Source organism: Pteronotus mesoamericanus, unplaced genomic scaffold (genome assembly GCF_021234165.1).
Source record: "Pteronotus mesoamericanus isolate MK-2021 breed Mesoamerican mustached bat unplaced genomic scaffold, CSHL_Meso_final scaffold_167, whole genome shotgun sequence".
NCBI lineage: Eukaryota > Metazoa > Chordata > Mammalia > Chiroptera > Mormoopidae > Pteronotus > Pteronotus mesoamericanus.
Window position 1 is genome coordinate 5,072,794 of NW_026555308.1, and position 22,246 is coordinate 5,095,039.

A 22,246-nucleotide genomic window follows, 5' to 3' on the forward strand; every position below is an offset into this window, starting at 1 on the left:
TGAAAATGCCAAGTGTGCTCTGCAATGTCTCTCCTGCAGGTAGAGCATGTCCTCACGAGCTTATAGACAAGAGCCTCTAAGATGCACTTGTTACCGAGGACACAATTTTAATCAATGAGTTATAAAACTGAAATTATAAGGAAAATATTTTTTATTTAGTTTTTATTTATTTTTATTTTTATTCTTTAATTTGTCTACCTATCCACACATTCATCCATTCATCCATCCTCCTGCCCACCCATCCACTTATCTATCCATCAATTAATTCAATTAACATTTACTAAATGCCTATGTGTGTTCCTGGTAGAACCAAAAGTGATTATTTGAAGAATGTTGACACTCAGGAAGGTCCTAGTATAGTGGTGAAGTCACATATATAAGCAGATAATGTATAAGCTAGTGCTCCTTGGTATTAGAGATACCCACAGAGTATCATGTGAAATGAATAAGATATTCTTCTCATTCATTGCATTCTCTCCAGTCTCTGTCCTAGTGTGGATTACAATTAAAATCAAGTGTTTATCTCTGTATTTGGTTTTATCAGTGTCCTCCAAAGAGGTTGTAAACTCCACAAAATCACAGATAGGTTCTGCTTTACTCAACACACTATTCCCAGTACGAGGCACAGTGTTTGGCATGTTGCGCTCACCCAAGGGCTCAGAAAGTGAGGTCCCGGGCAGCAGGTGCAATAAGAGGAAAATGTGAAAGAAGAAAAAGTTATATCTGTGGTACAGAGAAGTGAAGGGTGTGTAGAGAGCTAAGGGAAGGACAAAAACTAGTTTGACTTTGTTGGGGGTAGGGGGTAAACTGCAAGGATATAGGGCCAGCAGACTACTGAGAACAGTGATGCCCACATGACCTGATGAGCTGGGGTTTTGACCTTTGCAGGCACAGGAGTCACAGGAAGGCTTGAAGCAAGAGAGTGAATGGCCAGGTTTCCATTTTCCATATGTTCCTCTGAAGGCTGAGTGGAGAGTAGATTTGAGGGAGATCAAAGCCAGGGGACAAGTCAGGAAGCTGTTATATGTATTCCATTCAAAAGATGATGAGATTCTGATGCAGTGGAAATGGAGCAGGAATGTGTGTGGGAGGCACTCATGACCAAGGCTTGCTGACTCAATGTGAGAGTACTAAGGGGCAGGGGAGTGATTCAGGATAACTTCCAGATTGAGGTGACAGGGTAGAGGGGGTGAGTCAGCAGAAAAAAGCAAAAAAAATAAAAAAAAAAGGAGAGAGAGAGAGAAGGTGAGCTAGCAGAAATGATGACTTTGGTGTAGGATTTTTGGATTATCTTTTCTTTCAGGGGCTTGTGGAATATCATATAGAGATATCTGGTCAGTCATTGTTTTCATACAACTGAAGCTCAGGGGAAAGGTCTCTCTGGGCTGAAGCAATAGCATGGAAATCAAAAGTATGGGTGCGATTTAATCCATAATCATGGTCTTACTACCCAGCAAGAGCATATAGAATGAGATGAACAAGTAACTCTGGTAAAAACCAAGGAGGCCCATCACATATGAGAGACCCTACCAGCCTATTATATCAGTTGTTTATTTTGCCTCCTACCTCTGAGTTCTTGGAAGATAAGGCTAATTTGATTCATCTTCCCCAGTACCTAATACAGTATCTTACATATAGTAAGAGCTTTAAAAATGTTTGTAGCATATATTAGGTTGGCCAAAACTTGTGTTTTTTGTTTGTTTGTTTGTTTGTTTGCTTTTCTTGAAGATGGCTCTAGTAGCGCTTAGTTATCTTGAACTTCATTAGGAACAATTTTGTTAGATTGTATTGTTACAGCTGTCATATCAGCATGCATTAAAAAAACTTATCAGAACTGGTGACTTTTTGTGTGGCCATTTTAGTTATTGAAGATGGAAGAAAATACACATTTTCAGCATATTATGCTTTATTATTTCAAGGAAGGTAAAAACACAACTGAAAGGCAAAAAAGACTTGTGAAATGTATGGAGCAGGTGCTGTGATTGATAGAATGTGTCAAAAATGGTTTGTGAAATTTGGAGCTGGAGATTTCTCACTGGACAATGCCCCATGGTCAGATAGACCAGTTGAAATTGATAGTGATCAAATCGAGACATTAATTGAAAACAATCAATATTATACCACACAGGAAATAACCAACATACTAAGAAATATCAAAATCAATAGTTACTGGTGAAAATGAAAAATGTGTCTTTAACAGAAAAAAACTAAATGGAATTTTTGGCTAACCCAATTCAAGATTAAATTCAAAATGGATTAAAGACTTAAAGGTAAAACCTGAAACCGTAAAACTCCTAGAAGAAAGCATAGGCAGTCATATCTTATGTATTTCTCTTAGCAGTACTTTTTCTGACATATCTCCTTGGTCAAGACAAACAAAAGAGAAAATAAACAAATGCGACTACATCAAATGGAAAAGATATTGCACAGCAAGGGAAACCATCAACAAAATGAAAATACAACCTACTGAATGGAAGAAGATATTTGCCAATGATACACTTAAAAGGGATTAACACATGAAATTTGTAAAGAACTCAAGCAACTCAACATGAAGAAAACAACTCGATTAAAAATTGGGCAGAGGACCTGAATAAACACTTCTCTAAGAGTCCAATAGGCATAAGAAAAGATACTCAACCTCACTAATCATCAGAGAAATGCAAATGAAAACTACAGTGATATATCATCTCATACCTGTCAGAATGGCTATAATCAATAAATCAACAAACAAGAAGTTTTGGCAAGGATGTGAAGAAAAGGAAACCCTACTGCACTGTTGGTGGGAATGCAGATTTTTTGTGCAACCACTGTGGAAGACAGTGTGAAGGTGCCTCAAAGAATTAAAAATGGAACTGCCTAATGACCTAGATATTCCATTTCAGGGTATATATCTGAAGAAACCCAAAACACTAATTAGAAGGAATATATGCACCCCTATGTTTATTGCAGCATTATTTACAACAGTTAATATAGGGAAGCAACCCAAGTGCCCATCAGTAGACAAATGGGTTGAAGAACAGTGGTGTAAACACACACACACACACACACACACACACACACACACACACACACTGGAATATTACTCAACTATGAAAAAGAATGAAATTTTACCATTTGTGACAGCATGGATGAACATGGAGATTATTATATGAGTGAATTAAGCCAGACAGAGAAAGAAAAATACCATATCATTTCACTTATATGTGGACTCTAAAGACTAAAATAAATGAACAAAATTGAAACAGACTTTCAGATACAGGGAACAGACTGAAGGAGGCCAGAGGTGGGGGGAGTTGGGGGAGGGGGTAAAATAAGATGATGAGATTAAGAAGTGCTAATTAGTAGTTACAAAACAGGCATGGGGATGTAAAGTGTAGTTTAGGGAAGGTAGTTAACAATATTGTAATAACCATCTATGATGCTAGGGGAGCACTTGAATTACTGGAGGGAACACTTTGTAACCTATATGAATGTCTATCCTCTAAGATATAGAATAATATTATGTGCAGTAAATTTGGACAATTAAAAAATTAAAACAACAGAAAGACACCAGCAACAACATACTTGTAATTTCTGGATTATTTGTCAAATTTTTAAAGATTCTCAATTATATCACTTTAAAGAGGTAGGGAATTTAAGTCTTGTTTTCCTAAAATAATAGATTTTAAATTTTCAAAAATATTTTAGGCAAGTGACACCTGAGTCACACAGAAGGGACAAGGGTTTTGGAACACTGTGTTTATTATACAAATAGGTATTAATGCCTTCTCTGTTCCAGTGGTGAGTGAGGCACCCCGGGAGACAGGGCCGGGAGGGAACGGTGGCTAATTTCTGAAGGTAGTGAGTCTGACAGAGCCTTAGTCTTCTTATCTTTAAAATGGGAGTAAGAACATCTCCCTTTTTTAGCATTACTATTTTAACATTAGTATTCTCATTAATTATATTTGCCATACACAGTTATATTTCCTATATATAATATTCAAAACAATTAGATTGATTTGAAGCCTGAAATATGGTAAGAGCTGAAAGAAAACAAAAGAGGCAGCTGTCGCGGTGGAATGAGAACACCGCCTGTGCTGCTAAGGGACAGGGCCCAGGCTGGCGTGGGGCTCCGCAGAGCTTACAGTGTCCCGCCTTCCCAAACCAGTGCCCAACTGGGGAGCAAAGAGCCGCTGCCCAGGATACTAATGAGCAAGCGTTTGTTTTTTGTTTCTTTCCCCAGGAGTGAAAAATGTATTTTCACTCTTTGTCATTGTAGTTAAATCAAGTCTAGGAAAACAAAAAACATGAGACACATTCCTTTTCAACAGAAAAACTTTGAAACCTGCACACCAGATTGCAAACTGTTAAAATTCATTCATTAGAAGTTCATGGTCTATTGGACTTTTTTTCCTTCAAGCACTGCATTATGTACATTTCCTGTGTATGTTTATGTGACAGATTGCCTAACAGATTTCTTGTACAGTGGAGAAGAGTGTTTGCCAGAAAGGCCTAGTTTGGAACCTGTGGCCATAAGTGAAATAGATTTGAAAATGCCATCTTTCTATCTAGTGGATAATTTAGTAATAATGGCCTAACAGATCCCTCAAGACCAACAATTATATACCTGTTTGAAGTTAATTGGACTATGCAGAAACGGGAGTTACATGAATTATATGTTATAAAACTTTGGTAGGCGTTGAATGGACTGACAGCACATTCTGAAACCTAGTATTGACTTTCAATCATTTTAATGTGCAGTTGCCAGAATCATTGGCTGAGGTTGTCTATCACTATAAAGGTGCCCATTTTGAGACCATGTGTTAATTCTGTATGTAGCTGTATGAATATGCATGTGTATTGTATATCTCTACAGGCATGGACATCTCACATATTTACTTACACCTAAGTTGGCTAATGTCAAGTGTTAACAAAATTAGAATTCATAATCCGTATTTCTAACTCAGCTTTTATGCTACACCAAAGACTCTTAAGAGTTATGGCAGGGCTTTTATTTTTAGCAGTCAGTAAATTAAACCTTTTATTCATCATTCTGAAAGATGATGGTAAAAAAGAGAACATTTGTTCTTTTCAATTTCAAGAAAGGAAAAGGCAGCCATCCAATCACAGAGGGAGCCCAAGTGTTAGGACTTGTTCAGGAGAGTGGCCTTAGGCATTTTTGTCAGTCTCCCATCAGTTTATCAGTTATCTGAGTCACAACAAGGTACCCCTGGTAAGAGTGGGTCTCTCTCTTTCGCTCCCTTTCTCTTTCCCTTTCCCTTCATTTCTCTCCTCCTCCTTTCTCCTTCTCTCTTCCTCTTAATGACAAACTTAAGCACAGTCATTGCAAGGGAGTTTCTTTGTTCTGGTTTCAAAGCTCTTTCCCTCAATGCAATACATTTTCATTTAAATAAAATTCATGAGTTTTTTAAAAAAATAAGGTCTGTCTAGTCAGAGTTTCTCAGCCATAGCTTTTTTGACATCTTAGGCCGAATGATGTTGTATTCAGGCGGGGCATTCCTGTGCATCATAAAGTGTTTACCAGCACTCCTGGACTTTACCAGCATTAATACTTTTTCTAGCTGTGACAACCAAATATCACCTGGAGGACAAAATATTGCCCTGCTTGAGAGCCTCTGCTATATACTCATAGAGCCACTATTTATGCTATCAACTGAAAAATATTCTCTGTATGTGTGTTTACCTTGGATTAATTCTACAGTTTTTTTTTTTTTTTTGCCTTCAATCTCCTCATCCTATTAAATGTTCACCAAATGCAAAGTACATTTGTAGCCTCTACTATTTTTGTACTGGTTCTATGTAACATATTTCATTTTATGTTCTAAAGTTGATAAATGATTTAGTGAGAAGAGAAAAAAAAGACATACATTTTTATAAACTAATTTTCCAGGTATATGGATGGTTTTATGTAAAACTGCATTGAAAAAGAAGATAAGGGCATCACTGGGACAGAAAGCTGTGAGTCCTATATTCTTGTCACTGCACGTATGCCATATATGGTGCAGGTCTGGAATCAGAATAGTAAAGCTTTCTTATAACTCTTCACTAATGTTACAGGAGAACACAGAGAATTTTAGAAGAGGTCAAGTGCAGCATATAAAATACAATAGCTTCAATAGATGGTTCTACATTCAAGTCTCAAAATTAAATTATTCTGTCATTAGCTCATTCATAAAAATCCATGTTCCTTTCTCATGTCTACCCTTATTGTCTTCTGAGGGACACCTGGATGATTCAAAGTTTTGATGTAACAATTATTTTGCAGAAATTACAGTGATCTTGTTTGGGGTAGACCATTCTGAGTTGTGAATTTCCTTGGAAGGCAGGCATCTGATTAGGTGTTGCCAAAAGCTCTGTGTAAATGTTTGTTTTCTGTGGATGGCGGCTAAGAGCAGAGGGTTTGATTTTTCTAACAGCTTCTTCCTTTCAGTTAGCTGAGTTAAAGGACTTATCCCCTCTCTCACAATACACAGTGCCATATGATGTGCGTTGGTATGTGGAAAAAGTAGGCTCAAGAGGAAAAGTCATCCTATCTTCTAGTGTTTAGCGTGAACACTGGGTTAAATTTCTAATGTAGAATTCTAGTCTTCTTTAAGACTAACTTTGTATTCTTTAAATTCAAGCATTCAAGAAAGATAGAGTGCATGGTGGTTCACACTTAACAAGGCACACAATGCAATATCCCATCAGGTTCTTGCTATCGAAGGTGACTTGGCCTTGGTGGCCCCTCAATCTGTAAAGAGGTGGCTATCAGAAGCAGAGTTTAAGGAGAATTTTGAGAAAGATAGGTTTTCCATCCATTCCTCCAGCTATTGAACAAGTAAATGCTTGGGGTACCATGTCTGCAGAGAGGTATATTTGTGGATTGGATTGCATTAATTCCTTCCTAGAATTGCCTTTATTAGCTTGCATGCTGGGGAGATACCAGGAGTCCATATCCAAGGATATGGCAAGAAACAGAAACGCCCTTTGTACCTCTGTGCGGATGTGTCCTGGGTATTACATTTTTGGTCACTATGATAGCAGACTGACTGGATCCAAATCCCAGTTTTACTTCTGAACCAAAGCATTTCTCTTGACTCCTGTAAGCGTCAATTTTCTCACCTGCAATACGAGGAATAGAACAGTGAGTGCCTGTATCATAGAGTTGTGAGGCTTCCATTGCATACAACAATGCCATCCAGTGAGACAGATAGAGACTGTCATACTTGTTACATGGCAAAACTTTCTTTTGCTTCCACGTTGGGGAACAATTATAATATTGAATCATTAGTTTATTTTTATAACATAGGCACCTGGTGTTATGTATATTAATTAAAATGTTATCCTCCATGTTGACTGGCAGAAGAATCTGGACAAACTTTTTGGCTCTCTCACAGCAAACCAAGAGGGCTTTGTGCTTTATGTGTTTGTTAGTATTAACTTTAATTCCTGGTATCTGTGCGTCTCCTACTCCCATTTTCATTTCTTTCCTTTTATCATCTATTAACTAGATAAATAAATCTATTTTATCTTGCTGTATTGTGTTTGTCAATATAAGGCAATTTAATCCTTCCTGGACCCAAGGAAACAGGGGAATGGGTAATAAATAGTTCTAGAAATAAATGTAACCCCCGAAATATTGATCTGCTCTTATTCTTTATATCCCCTAAGCAACAGGAGCCACAAACTCAAATATCTAAGCAGACAGTGTCAATGAGAAAAATGGGCCCAGTTTAAGACAATAGAGATTGTGGGAACTGTTGTAAACAGATTGTATGTTTTCCATTCTCCCATGATACTCCCCTTGCCCTGTTTTCTCACCATTGAGTGTCCCAATGACTCTCACTCCCACCCTTCATTTCTCAAGTTCATCTCTTCAAATTCAACATTGTACTCTGTCAACTAAGGTGCACACTTGCAAGTTTTACCTAAAACTCTACCTATTGTTATTTTATTTGAAGCAAAAGAGTATGCATGAAGTGACATAACATATATATGTCATACAAAGCCTTCTGTGGATGAACTAATCAAATGATTGATGGCTATGGTGATTACCAATATTAAAGGTAAACATAGTTCACATGTATGGAACACTCGTTACTTTATGTTGCATGCTTTACATTAATTTTTCATAGTTAGATACTGTTATCAGCGGGGTTATGGAGACATGAAAAGACAGAGTAACTCTCCCAGGCCAAGGACCATTCATTTAATGCTTCTACCTTTTAGCATCTAGCTATGGTGTGACTCCTCATGAGGCTGCTGTTCTTTTTTGCTGATGTGACCATCTTCACCTGGAAAGATTCTTCTTCTTTCTAAACTAGATACTTTTTGATCATCTTTCAAGATTCATCTCTCTGGTATCTCTTGCCTTGGAAACCTCCCCTACTCACTCCGACTAGGTTGGGCAGTCCCTCCTGTTATTCTTACCCCACAGCACCACAGACAGAACATGTGTACACAATGATGGAACACTGGCCTGCAGTGCTCTTTCTGCTGTCCTCCAGGCCTCGGGTGCCACAGTTTACAGGTGAGAGCTATTGCAGGGCAAAGGAGACCCTCTGGGAAGCCTCCACCAGGGACCTAGAGATTATTAAATGATGCTCAAGGCAACCCTTGGCTACAGGGGTGAAAAGTTTAGCTTCTGAAGATAGGTTGTTTGAATGTAGATTCATCTGTCTTATATTACCAGCTGTGTGATCTTGGTTCATCAGCCTCTCTGTGCCATGCTTTCCATATTTATGAAGTGAGGAAAATAATTATGTCCACCCTACTGGGTTACTGAATTAACATGATATGATAGTAAAACTCTTAGGGTAAGGTTTCATATATAAAAGATGCTCATTAAATGTTAGGTACTAATCTCTGTGATTATTATAATATTTAGTAATGTTCAATCTTGCTTTATGGGAAATACCCCAGTCAATTAAATTGTCATTCCCTTAATTCTTATTTGCTCCTTTCATTCCATATGTATGCATTCCTGGCACACCAACTCTTAAGTGGGACAGAAAGTAAAGCAAGCCCCTGTGTTTTAAAAGCTTATAATCTCTACTAGTGCTGATCAACATGGCCTCTACAAGACCCACAAGGCTATTGAAATTTGTACATAAATGAATTAAAGTTAAAATGTTAGTGCCTCAGCCACACAAATCATATTTCAAGTGCTTATTAGTCACATGTGGCTAGAGGCTAGTGCACTGTATAACAGAGATGGATAGAATATTTCCATCATTGCAGAAAATTCTTTCTGACAATACCGGTCTAGTAGAAAAGAGAGACAATAACAACTTAAACAAAAAATTATCAGTATTGCTTAAGAATACTGATAACCTTAAAATCATACTTTTTTCCCTAAATATTCCATTATTCTACCTTGGAAGTGTTAATACTGTGAAATTAAGAAAGTGTCTTGTGTGTGGTTTAGGAATGGATTGAACTTGAGTGAAGAGAGGCATATATTTTTCCCACTCTCCTCTTTTACTTTCCTTTCTCCTTTCCATTTGCTGTCCTCAACTTTTGCTTTGTCTCTCTTTTCTGTCTCTTATACTCTCTACTCCTTATATACCACAAATTCCTCTAGTATTTTTTACAGGGAAAAATCCTTATACTTAGATTCCAAAGCCTATTGGAATCTCAGGGACCTAAAAAGTCTAGCTACAGTATAATGTCAGGAAAGCTGCAACAGGAGCAGAGAAATGAAGAAAATAGGCACTGGCCATAGGAGGGAGGTATCACTCCTGCTCAGCAGTGGTAGGAAAAGCTGCACAGAGAAGGTTTATGCTCATCCTTGACCTTCAGCAAGCCCCTTAGCCTCCCAGTGAGTGACAGGCAGAATGTAAACAGGACCTATCTCTTAGAGGGCAGGAGTTCCATGAATGCAATTATCAAATCATTGTGGGGCTGTTGTGAACTATTACCATAAAACAATGACACGCTGCTTTTATTCTCCTAGATCAATATTACTGAAAGGCCTTCCTGTCCCAGGTTTATCATATTCACAGGTAACTCACATTGCCATAAATATATGATGACTTTTTAATCAAGTGTTAATGGCCATCAGCATTTCAGACAGCATGAATGTGGGGGGACTTGCAGCTGGTAATGGCCATATCTGTGTTGATTTTATGGCTGCCTTTCTTCTATCTCTAGTTCCAAAATGGTTTCAGATGGCTTAGAATGAGAGCACAGATTCAACAAACCAAAGATATGATTAGAACAAATAATGAAAGGATGAAAGGAGAATAATGGTAATAAAGAAGAAGATGGAGGATAAAAACAATTGTACAAAAATTGTAACATTTCATTTATTCAAATATATTAACGATCTTAAGTTAAAACCAACCACTGGAATTAAACACAAGGCTTATGTCTTTATATATAAGAATTGTGGTTAAATAAAAAAAGAAAGTAGGGAAGGAAAGAAAGAAGAAAGAAAGGAAGTTATGCATCATGCTATCTTGCTATATTTCTTCTATATAATTTATTTAGCACTCATTCTTGTTGCTGGGATTTTGATAGATCCTGAGGAGTAGGAGGAAGATACACATATGATTAAAAATGGGTTTTTACAGGTAAAAAAATGGCGTGTTCAAAGGTCAGGGGGTAAAGGGAATTGTGTATTCTTAGAACAGGAAGTAGATTAGTGTGTGTGTGTGTGTGTGTGTGTGTACGGACCTATTTTTGTTTATTGATGATGATGTGGAAAGGTCACAGTCAATGAATCTAGAGATAAGTAAGGAACAGATAACTTAGGGCTCTGTTAAAGCAAGTTAAGGATTTTAGCTTTTACTTTAAGGACAATTGGGAACCATGGAAGTAGATCAAATTTTCCATTTAGAAAGGCAACTCTACCTGCAGTGTGGAGAGTGGATTGCATTGGAAGGAAACAGGAGAGGAACATTAGATAGGGGGAAGTTGCAGGTGAGAAATATGGAGGCTTTGGGTAAGAATAATGGCTATGGGAGTGAAGAGAACTGAATGGATCTATGAGATATGAAGTGGGAAAATCAATTTACCATGGCAATTAACTAAATAATGGGTGATGGAGTGAGAGGGAGTGACTTGGACTCTCAAGTTTCATTCTGGAACATTCTAGGTAGGTGCAGGAAATATTTAAAGAAATGGAAGAAATAGGAAGAGGAACAAATATAGGGTTTGAAGAAGAAGAATACTAAGTCATAGACATGATATTTGGAAGACACTTAGATGAAAAGAGATATTTAGTAGTCAGCTGAGTGTATGAATATGACACTCAGCAGTAAAATGGGATGAGACCATATTTGGAAGTCTTGGAGTGTACATGGTTTATAAGCCATGGGAATTGATGGGCCATCTTGGTAGAGTTTGGGGTGAGGAAGAAAAAGGACTGAAGATCTTCTTGGATCCCAATATTGAGAGGTTTCCTTGGGGAGTAAGAATCCATAAAGAAGTCTAAGCACCATTATAAGGAGCCTGTGCCTCAAGGAGAATGTGATGCAGCCTGTGTCACTGTGCACAGAGTCCCTTGACAATAGGATCTCCCTGATAAACTCAAGGAGACTCATAGAGAAAAAAAGATAAGATCCCAGATGTCTCCCCAGTGTCCTATATTATTTTCAGGTGACCTTGAAATTCTGAAAAACCCCTGCCATAGCTTTGGTTTGCCATGGAGAGAAATGTGGCTTCAGTGATATACTGTGAATTACTGTCTGCTTTCCCAGACATCTCACTGTAACTTTAATAATCTGGGCTCTGGTCCCTATCACAGTTCCTGTAGTGCCCCAGGACTCATTAAATTGCTGGGGGTATTCAAAGGCCTCCCAATTAAGGACCTATTTTATGTGCAAAGTTGAAACTCTGGAAATTATTGTCTCATTTGAGGCACAGGAGTAGGTGCTGCTATCTGCTAGGATGAATGATAATGTGGACCCCAGTGATTTGCTGTCCTTCATTGTTTGATCTGCTTTAATGACCAGAGTGTAATTAGCCAATTGTTGTGTGCAGATAGGTGTTACGAATGGAGTTGTAGATTCAGCATCTTAAAAAAATAGTGGGTATAAGATTCTCCCCTGCAATGCAGTTTACGAGTCTCTGGTACCAAGTGAGATGAGGTCCAGGATGCCCTCTCAGGAATGAAGTGCATGGCCACGTACCTGGGCACTCGTGTCCACAGGCATATGTCTTCAACATTGAAAACAATAAAAATCTCTTCCTATATAGGGGATGTTTTTAAATGAAGGCATATAAACTGCTGACATTCAGTGCTAGGAAGTTTGAGAAAGGGAACAACAAGTTTTGTGCAACTTGATTTGTACTGGTTACTGTTTGTGGGGCCCTTCCTTGTGCAGCAAAACTTCATGGTTCTGAGCTATGGAAGTTTATTTGGAGCATGGAGTTTTTAACCAGTTGATATCAGTTAACACTATGGTAGGAGCATGCATGGTGGTTAAGAATTTGAGATCTGAAAAACTTCCTGTGTTCACAGACTGGCTCTCCTATTTGTCATTGGTTTGATCTTGGAAAAGATATATTTAATGTCCCTGAGCCTCAATATCTCCATTTTTAATATATAAATGGTCATAGTACCAGGCTCTTGGACTGATCAGAAATGAGAAAAATAAAGGGAGAAAATGCATGAAAAGCACGTGGCCTAATAGCAGGCATGTACTAAGTACAAAATGTTAATTATTACTCTCACAGCTTCATCATGGTAAATGTCATCCATCAAGAAAATTTAGTATGGACCATTGGTAACCATGGAGAAAACCAAGCACATCTCTTGCAGCACCCATTTGACCTAGAAGTGAGGAATAAAAGAATTGTAAATGGTATTTTACTTAAATACCACCATAGATATTTTATGGAGTTGAATCAAGAATGGATATGGATTTGTAGGACAAGCATAATCTTAAAAGCATTTTGCCTTTGCAAGATCTGCTTCTAGATGTTTCCTCTGGGCTCCTGGAGGATTGAAGTTACTGTCCTCTATGGATCGCTGTTTCTCTCCCTGAGACATATTTTATCAGAGGGCTGTGACAGCATTCCTAGTTCCTCCCAGACTAGACGTATCTGTGCTTCTACACTTTTCTGAAGTTCCACTACAAAGTCAGTGTTTTGAAAATGGAGTTTAGAAATCAGCACATTTTCATTATTCAGGATACTCACTGAGCTTATAATGTCAGCCTTTCAGAAGAGTTTTAATTTCATGTCTCCTCTCTCCATCTCCTATGTATTCATTTAGTTACATCAAGAATTATAGCAAGTTCAAAATTGCATAAGCTATTTGAAATGGAAGATGCCTAAGAATGAAAATAATTGCATAACTGACATACAACTGACCTACAGGTCTTGCCCAAGAGATTTGTCTTTACATGACTTTCCTTTATCTAGTGCTTCATGTATCTTTGAAGATAGACAATACATCCTTATATCCAAACAGTATGTTGTGAATATCCTTAAGGTCACTACTCTAAAATCTTGCTCCTTCTTGTCAATAAATGCTTAATAATCTATAATTTAGATTGCTTGCACTTGCCGAAGCTACCATACCAAAGTGCCACAAATTGGGCAGCTTAAGCAATAGAAATTTATTTTCTCACATTCCTGGAGTCTGCAAATCTGAGATCAATGTGTCAGCTGGGTTGGTTTCCTCTGATGCCTCTTTTTTTGCCTTGCTGATGGCCTTCTCCTCTCTTTGTCTTTACATGGTCTTCCCTCTGCATGCATCTGTGTCCTAATCTCTGCTTCTTAGAAGGAAACTAGTCAATTGGATCAGGGCCCATCCATATGACCTCATTTTAACTTAATTAAAGGCCCTAGCCTGGAATACAGTCACATTCTGAGCATTAGGTGTTAGAACTTCAACATGATTTTGAGGAGTGAGGGGAGTATGGCACAATTTAGCCCATAACATATGTTAACACAATTTATTTAATTGTGTTCCCATAATTATTTTTGGCAAAATAAAAAACATTCGGGAATGAAAATTAAAACAACCACAAGATACCACTATGCACCAAAATCTAGAACACTGACAATACCAAATGCTTGTGAGGATGTGGAGCAACAGGAACTTCCATATGTGCTGGTGGGAATGCAAAGTGATGCCACCATTTTGAAGGATAGTTTGGTGGTTTCTTCTTAAACTAAACATACTCCCGCCATACAATCCAGCAATTTTGCTCCTTTGTATTTAAGGAAAGGAGTTGAAAACTTATATCCACACAAAAACCTGCACATGGATGTCTAAAACATCTTTGTTCTTAATTTCCAAAACTTGGAAGTAACAAAAAGGCGAATGAATCAATAAACTGTGGTACATCCAGATAATTGAATGCTATTTAGCATGAGTTGAAATGAGCTATCAAGTCATGAAAAGACTTACAAGAAACTTAAATGCATAATTATTAGGTGAAGGAAGCCGATCTGAAAAAACCTCACATGGTAGGATTCCAACAATTCTGACATTCTGGAAAAGGTAAAGCTATGGAGATAGTAAAAATTTAAGCAGTTTGCAGGGATTAGAGGGGAAGGATGGCATGAATAGACAGGGCACAGATTTTTAGGGCAGTGAAATTGCTGCATATGATATTGGTGGCCAAAAATTTTGTTTGTTTTTTTCCATAAAGCAGCTCTAGTAACGCTTAGTTGTCTTTAACTTCATTCAAAATAATTTTGTTAGATTACATTGTGACAAGTCATATTAGCATGCATTAATAAACAATTTATCAAAAATTTAGCCATTTTAATATTGAAGACGGAAGAAAAGATGCAACATTTTCAGCATATTATGCTTTCGTATTTCAAGAAAAGTAAAAATGCAATTGAAATTCAAAAAAAAAATCTAAAAAGATTTATGCAGTATATGGAGAAGGTGCTGTGACTGATCAAATGTGTTAAAAGTGGTTTGCAAAGTACCATGCTGATTTCTCACTGGAGAATGCTCCACTGTTGGGTAGACCAGCTGAAGTTGATAGTGATCAAATCGAGACATTAACTGAGAACAACCAACATTATACCATGTGGGAGATAGTCACATACTCAAAATATCCAAATCAATAATGTTGTTGATGAAAATAAAAAATATGTCTCTTATTTTACAGCAAAAAAAAACCAAGCACTTTTTGGTCAACCCAATGCTATAATGGTGGACATATGTCATTATGCGTTTGTCCAGACCCATGGAATGTACAACCTCAAGGGTTAACTCTAATGTAAATTAGGAACTTTGGGTGTTGATGATTTGTCCACATAGTTTCATCAGTGATTACAAATGTGCCACTCTCATGGACATGCTGATAATGGGGAAGATTGTGCCTGTGTGGGGCAGTGGGTAATGGGACATCTCTGTACCTTGCTCCTAATTTTTCTGTGAAGATAAAACTGCTCTAAAAATAGAATAAATACACTTCAACAAATAATTCATCTGTAATATTTACCAAGATAGATGGCATAGAAATGTTTGATTGTAATTTGAAATTTCATTTTTTTTCTTTTTCCTGAAAGTAAGGAATGACTGTCTTCATACAAGAATTTAGTAACTAGATTCTGCTTTGACAAAGATATTTAATAAAATATTTTTTCCACTGGAAATCTACATAATAATTGGATAATTTTAGGTGAGTCAAAGAGCTGGGAGGACTATTCTGCTTAAACTATCTTTGTGCTTATGTGGGGACAGTAATATCATCTAATAAAAGGATGTATGCAATTATATCAGCTTTGTGGTAATTATATGGATATTTTAGTTGTTTGGTGCTTTTAATTATGCTTTGTTAAACAGCCCATATTAACTTTCAGTGGGGCAAGCTCTGACTGGATTAATGCCAAGAGGTTTATACATTTAATGTTTCACACGATGCATTTTCCTAGAGGCAGAGAGCAAATGACAACAGGACAGAAGTGTTATAAGACCTACTAATTTTCTTTCTGTTTCCTTTTAAAAAATATTTTAAATTAAAAGTTCCAGAGGTGATTTTATACCTTTTATGTCTTTATTTTAGTCATTTGAATTCCAAAAAGTAATGCATAGCCTTTGGAACAATTAAAAATAACAAAGAACTATCTAAAGAAAAATTAAAAGGTGGCCTGTCTCCACCTACCCCTTCAGTCCTCCATTATCTCCCTGGGAAAACGGAATTCCCTTTACATGTTGCTTTATGCTCTTTCATATTCTCTCTTTTGCTAATATAAATACACATCTTCAGCCATGTGTCTTTTAGAGACATACTCATAGTCTATTTTATTGAGTAACTTGCCTTTTTCACATGGCATGGTTATTATCCTTACATGTCAATATTAAAGTTCTACTGTGTCATTTGTAATAGCTGTATAGTATTCCACAATACAGATGCATCATCATTTGCTCTGCCATCCCCCCACTGATAGTCTTTAGATTATTTCTACTTTTGATTTGTTTATTTCGTCTCCAAATAAAAATAAGCACTGCTGCAGTAAACATTTTGTATGTATTTCTTTAGCTCTGCTACTTTTTTTTCTGTTGAATAAATTCCCAGAAATGAAATAGTGAATATTTTGCAAATTTTTAATTTCAACAGATATTGCCAAATTTTACCTGAAGACATTAGAATAATTTGTAATCTCCCCAATACTGGATATTAACAATGATTCTAAATGATTGAGTATAAGTATGGCACGTGGTATATTTTTGCTTTAATTTGCATTTTTGACTACTTGTGATACATAGTATCTTTCCTCCCGTATGAACTATTTATGTACAATCTTTGTCCATTTTCAATTGGTTTATCTTTGTCTTCTTAACTTGTGGGAATTCTTGGTATGCTATAGCTGTTCACCATGGTCAATTATAGTTGTTATAAATACGTGCTATCATTTGCTTTGTGACTTCATCTATCTTTTGCCATATAAAAGTTTAATTTTTGTGTGATTACTTTAATTACTGACTCAAGAAGCTGTCCTTCCCATCCAAATTTTATAAAAATAGCCTCTTATGCTTTCTTATAATAATTTTTGGCCTCATGCTTTATCTTTAGATTTTTTAAATTTACCTAGAACCTCTTGAAAATTAAGTACCAAATCTAACATGTATTATACTTCTTGAAAAAGGTTTATTTAGCTGATTCAGCAACATTTATTCAGTATTTCACCATTTACACTAATGTGTAAATACACAAGTTGTATATATATAGGTATGTGTATGTATATATGTGTATATTTATATATATATAAGGGGTATATATGTATATATACATATGTAAGTTCTGTGTGTGTGTGTGTGTGTGTGATCTGTCCAGAAGATATCTAGACATGTAAGAATACAGATTGGTGCAGCCACTGTGGACGGCACGGTGGCTATGGCAATACCTCAAAAAATTAAAAATGAATCTGCCTTTTGACCCACCACTTTCCTTCTGGGAATATATCTGAAGGAGCCCAAAACACTAATTTGAAAGAATTATGAACCCCTATGTTCATGTAGCATTATTTATAATCACCAAGATATGGAAGCAGTCCAAGTATTCATTACTAGATGAATGGATGAAAGAACCTGGGACATTTACATAATGGAATACTACTCGGCCATAAAAAAGAAGAAAATTTTACCCTTTGTCGCAATATGGGTGAACCTGGAGAACATGATGCTAAATGAAATAAGCCAGTCAGAAAAAGAAAAATACCACATGATTTCAGTCATATGTGGAATCTAATGAACAAATATAACTAACAAGGAAAATGGGGACAGACTTATAGATGATGAGCAGGATGACAGCTGGGGGGAGGGGAGGTTAGGTAGGGGAGGGGAAGTTAGGTGTGGGGGGAGGTTAAGAGGTGGAGGGACTAAGCAAAAAGGAAAAAGCACCCATGGACATGGACAACAGTGTGGTGACTGCTGACTGGAGGAGGGTATAAAGGCTCTAAATGGTAATGGAAAAATAAATAAAGGAAGAAAAAGAAAGAAAGAGAGAGAGAAAGAAGAAAGAAAGAAAGAAAGAAAGAAAGAAAGAAAGAAAGAAGAAAAACATTTATTGAAGAAGATACAAGATACAAGAAACATTGTACATAGGACAGTGACACCTCAGTCCCCTTCAAAGTAGGCACCGTGGGACCTCACACAGTTCTCCCAGTTGCCATGAGCTGCCCCCTCGTATTTTCCTGAATCTCATCAATGGTCTGAAATCTCTTTCTTTTCAAAGGTGATTTTAGTTTTGGAAAAGCCAGAAGTTGCAGGGCACCATATCTGGACTGAGTCACCTGGGTGACTTGATGTTTCACAAAAACTCTACATGAGACATGATGCATGAGCAGGCACATCATAATGATAAAGGTGCCAATCACCAGGTGCCCATAGCTGCTGTCTTCTGAATCACCTGAATAGTTTCTGTGAAGGAATGTTCAAACATAATGCAAAATTTGATTTGAATTCATTTCTCTACTTAGTCATTTTGAATGTGGCAGTCACACTGTACACATGCTTACTCAATGGCATCTACCACCCCCACTGACTAGTACAGTGAGGTTGTCATTGTTCACACATGCACACTGCAATACACTCTCCTTGGCTGCCAGGTTATATCCATGTTGTGCAAACTGTTCTTGTTACATTAACAATGGTTGGACTTTTTCTGGACAGACCTTGTATATATATGCACACAAACACACGCATCACCATTTGTATATTCTTTATTCATTCAACTATTGATTTACAATTATTCATTACTATTTAGCTCAGTAATGTCCTTTAGCCTTGGCATAATGCTGTGGAATGACATAGGAAGGACAAGAATTCCCTATTTTAAAGTGTTGTGTGGGTAGGTAACAACTGGGGTCAAAAGCTTTTTTGAACTGATCTGTTAATTATGTTTTTTATGGGTATAAGGGGCAGAAACTTCACCAAAGTTAGTCACAACAAAAAGGAATTATATTAACATTCAGAACTGAATACTCCAGGTATTGCTCCAAGTTTAGTAAATCCAGAAGCTCAAACAATGTCACACTAGGACTGGGTCTCTCTCTCTCACTGGGCTCTGTTGTTGCCATGTTTATGTTGCCTCAGCCATTATAAAGTGGTACAATGATTACTCACTGGCCCAGATTTCATCTTGCTCTCTGAACATCCTCAGTGGAAAACACTGGGTCACATGTCCATCATTACAACCATCTTGATTGTCAGAGAGATGTGAATTCTTCAGCAGCCAGGCCAGCTCACATTGCACCTTGAATTAGCAGTAGAATCAACTCCTTAAGAACCATCCAGACTGATGACACATCCTCTGTGAGAGAGAGAGGACCACTAAAAAAAATTATATGCAGAGAGGAGTGGCCTCTTGATCATACAAAACTAGTGATGTTCACTAAACCTGACTCAATGTGACTCAAATTTCCATATTATTTCTGAAAATTCATTGAACCCTTTAAATGGAGTCATTGATGTGTGCTCTCCTGTGATTGCCACCAGCGTCTGATCAAATTTCAGCTGTTTGGGTGAAAGCAACCCTCTCATTCCAGTGAGGGTCAGATTTAATGACTGCATTTAAATGTTGGTGTCCATAGAAAAACAGATTAAAATAACAATGGCATACCATTCTTACATCTTGAATTGGCAAACATTAACAAAATTGCTAGTAGTCAATTTTGGCAAGACTACGAGATAACAAATACCCTCGTATACTGATGGCAGTAGCATAAATTGGTATAAATTCTGAAGATGTATATATATGTATAGATATGTATATGTGTGTATGTGTATATAAAGATACAGTTTTATTCAGCAATGCCTCTTTTAATTAACCTTATAGCACAAATATTTTCAGTTTTGAAAATAGCCACATGAATGCACAAAAGAATGCATGTGAAGGAATTCAATGTAACATTATTCATAATGTCAAAGTCATATCCAACTTAATGTATATTAGTTTTGAGCTGATCACAAAATTACTATCTAGTCATGCATTTGCCTGATATTTGAAGAAATGGCAATTGTACATTTTAACACCAAAAAAGGAAATATTTTAATATAAGAAAAATAGCTCCTGAGTGAAAATTTGGCCCTCGAACCATTACCAGAGTGAGTATTTTATAAAGGTTTACTCTAGAGTGGGCAGCTCACCTCTCTCGTGCTTTGATTACACCTTCCATATGGATTAGGGATCATATTCAAAACATTAATTACTCAGCAACAGCATTAATCACTTTGCTGTATATATTACACCTTTTCTCCTTCCTGCAATGTTTGTTTAAGCCAAGTTGACTGGTTAAGCTGTGCATTAAAAAGAGGTGGCAGCATATGGCAGAAGGAGGACTGAGTCTCCAAGAAAAAGATTTTGGGATCAGTTCTTTTTCTTTCTTTTTTTTAAAAAATAGAAAACAGTTTATTATACTCAGATTCTATGGGTCAAGACTTTGGAAAGGGCATGGCAGAGAAGGCTTGTCTGTAATACATGATGTTTGAGGCCTCAGTGAGGAGATATAAAGGCTGGTGGTAAGCAAATGCCTGAGGAGCCACAATGGTTTGACGGCCCATTCACTCATGACTATGATGTCCAGGCTGGAGGAGTGACTCTAGGATAACCACCTGTAGTACTTACAGGAGTCCTCTCTACATAGGTACCTTCCTTACTGCAGGGGGCCCCTGGGTGTTAGGCCCCTCACAGGGTGGCTCACAGTGCCAAACATGCGTTCCAACATACAGCATAACTGCATTGTGTTTTCTGACTTAGCCTCCTGGGGTCAGTCCTTAAGCCATTGGTTATTAGCTCTGTTAGTCCTCAGGCAAGGTGCTCATCAGCTCTGCAAAATCCATATCTTCCTTTGTAAAATGGGCGTAATAATCATAACATCTCATATCTAGCCTGATTATCATTAACAGTAAATAATAGATAGTGTGTATAAAATGTTCTACAAATCCTAAAGCCCTAGACATGTGCAAGTGTTGCTCATACTGAATTACCTTTTATAACGTTAGGTCTCTATTCTTTTGGTCTTACATGAGTAGGTTTTTAGCCTGGAAAAGTGGTTGTCTAACACTTCTTTTGTTTACAGAATCAGGTTGAGTAGATTACTCAGAAAAAAAAAAGTAGTGGAATGAGTTTTGTTGTTGTTTTTTACTTGATAGTAAGATGAAAAGCACTCTCCCTCCACCTTCTGCACATGAAGGCACTATATTTTAACACTGCTGATGAGCTTATAAGAGTCAAGATAACACAGTGGATTTGTTCCCATTCTTCAATGGATAGCTTTTATTTTTATTTTTGTCCTGAAAGGGTTGGACAGTTGGACTCAGCCCTTAGGTTCCTAAGGCTTAACATCTAAAATCTACATAGAAGGTAAAATGGCAAAACCCTGGCCATTAATGTACTTGTAGACCAGAACCTTCTCACTTATGGAAATACATATGTCCTTAAATGACTTATACTGGAGCACAGCCTGTTCATTTGTTTTTATATTGTCTACGATTGTTTTTGTGCTTTAAAGGGCAGAACTGAATAGTTGCAACAGAGACCATATGTCCCACAAAATATTTACTATCTAGCCCTTTATAGGAAAAGTTCGATTCCTGATTTAGACTGAAGTTTGAGTTGAGTCATTGTTATACATATAAAAGACTTGAAAACTATATATATTTATATATATATTTGTGATTGAATGCGTGCGTATCCTTTAAAGTTTCCAGATTACCTTACCTTAACCAGAAAACAAAAAAAAATGATGAAGTTTTTTAAGCCATCAGTGGTTACAATATTCCTGAGTGCATATTAACATCATTGGTTTATTTTTCAAACATTTTTAAATGCCTATTATATTCCAGTTCTGTGCTAGGTGCTTTAATATGTGTTATTTAACTTTATAATTCTCAGCAACCATCTAAATGGATTGGTATAAAACCCATTTTAGAGGAGAGGAAACAGGTGTTGAAGAAGATTTAAATAGCTTGCCAAATTTCTTGGAACTTCCCTGAGCCAGAATTCAAACTTAGATGTGCCTAATTCAAGTTGATGGTTGCTGAATGTAAGATGATTGGACATATCATCTCTCTGTCCTATTGCCAATTCCATGAGTTGAATGGGAAACCAAGGGGTAAAGAAGGTGCCTCATATGCACTCAAAGAGGCTCAAGAACTAGTTTTGTCCTTTTTATTATCTCTGTAAGGTATTTTGAACTATGCTAGGCCCTCTTACTTTGAATAGCAACACATCGTTCAGTGTGGACACTAATACTTAGACTCTAGCAATGAAATTATAGAAAGAGTGAAGAAAAATGGAATCTACTCATCCTGATTTCCCAGCAAAGAGGTACAAAAACTTGG

General features: G+C 37.0%; 1 protein-coding gene across 4 annotated transcripts in view; it reads left to right on the forward strand.

The window, feature by feature from the left end:
• The window catches only part of RBFOX1 (RNA binding fox-1 homolog 1), a 1,461,257-nt gene that overhangs the window by 357,983 nt on the left and 1,081,028 nt on the right, over positions 1 to 22,246 (forward strand). The gene's annotated exons all lie outside the window — the stretch shown is intronic.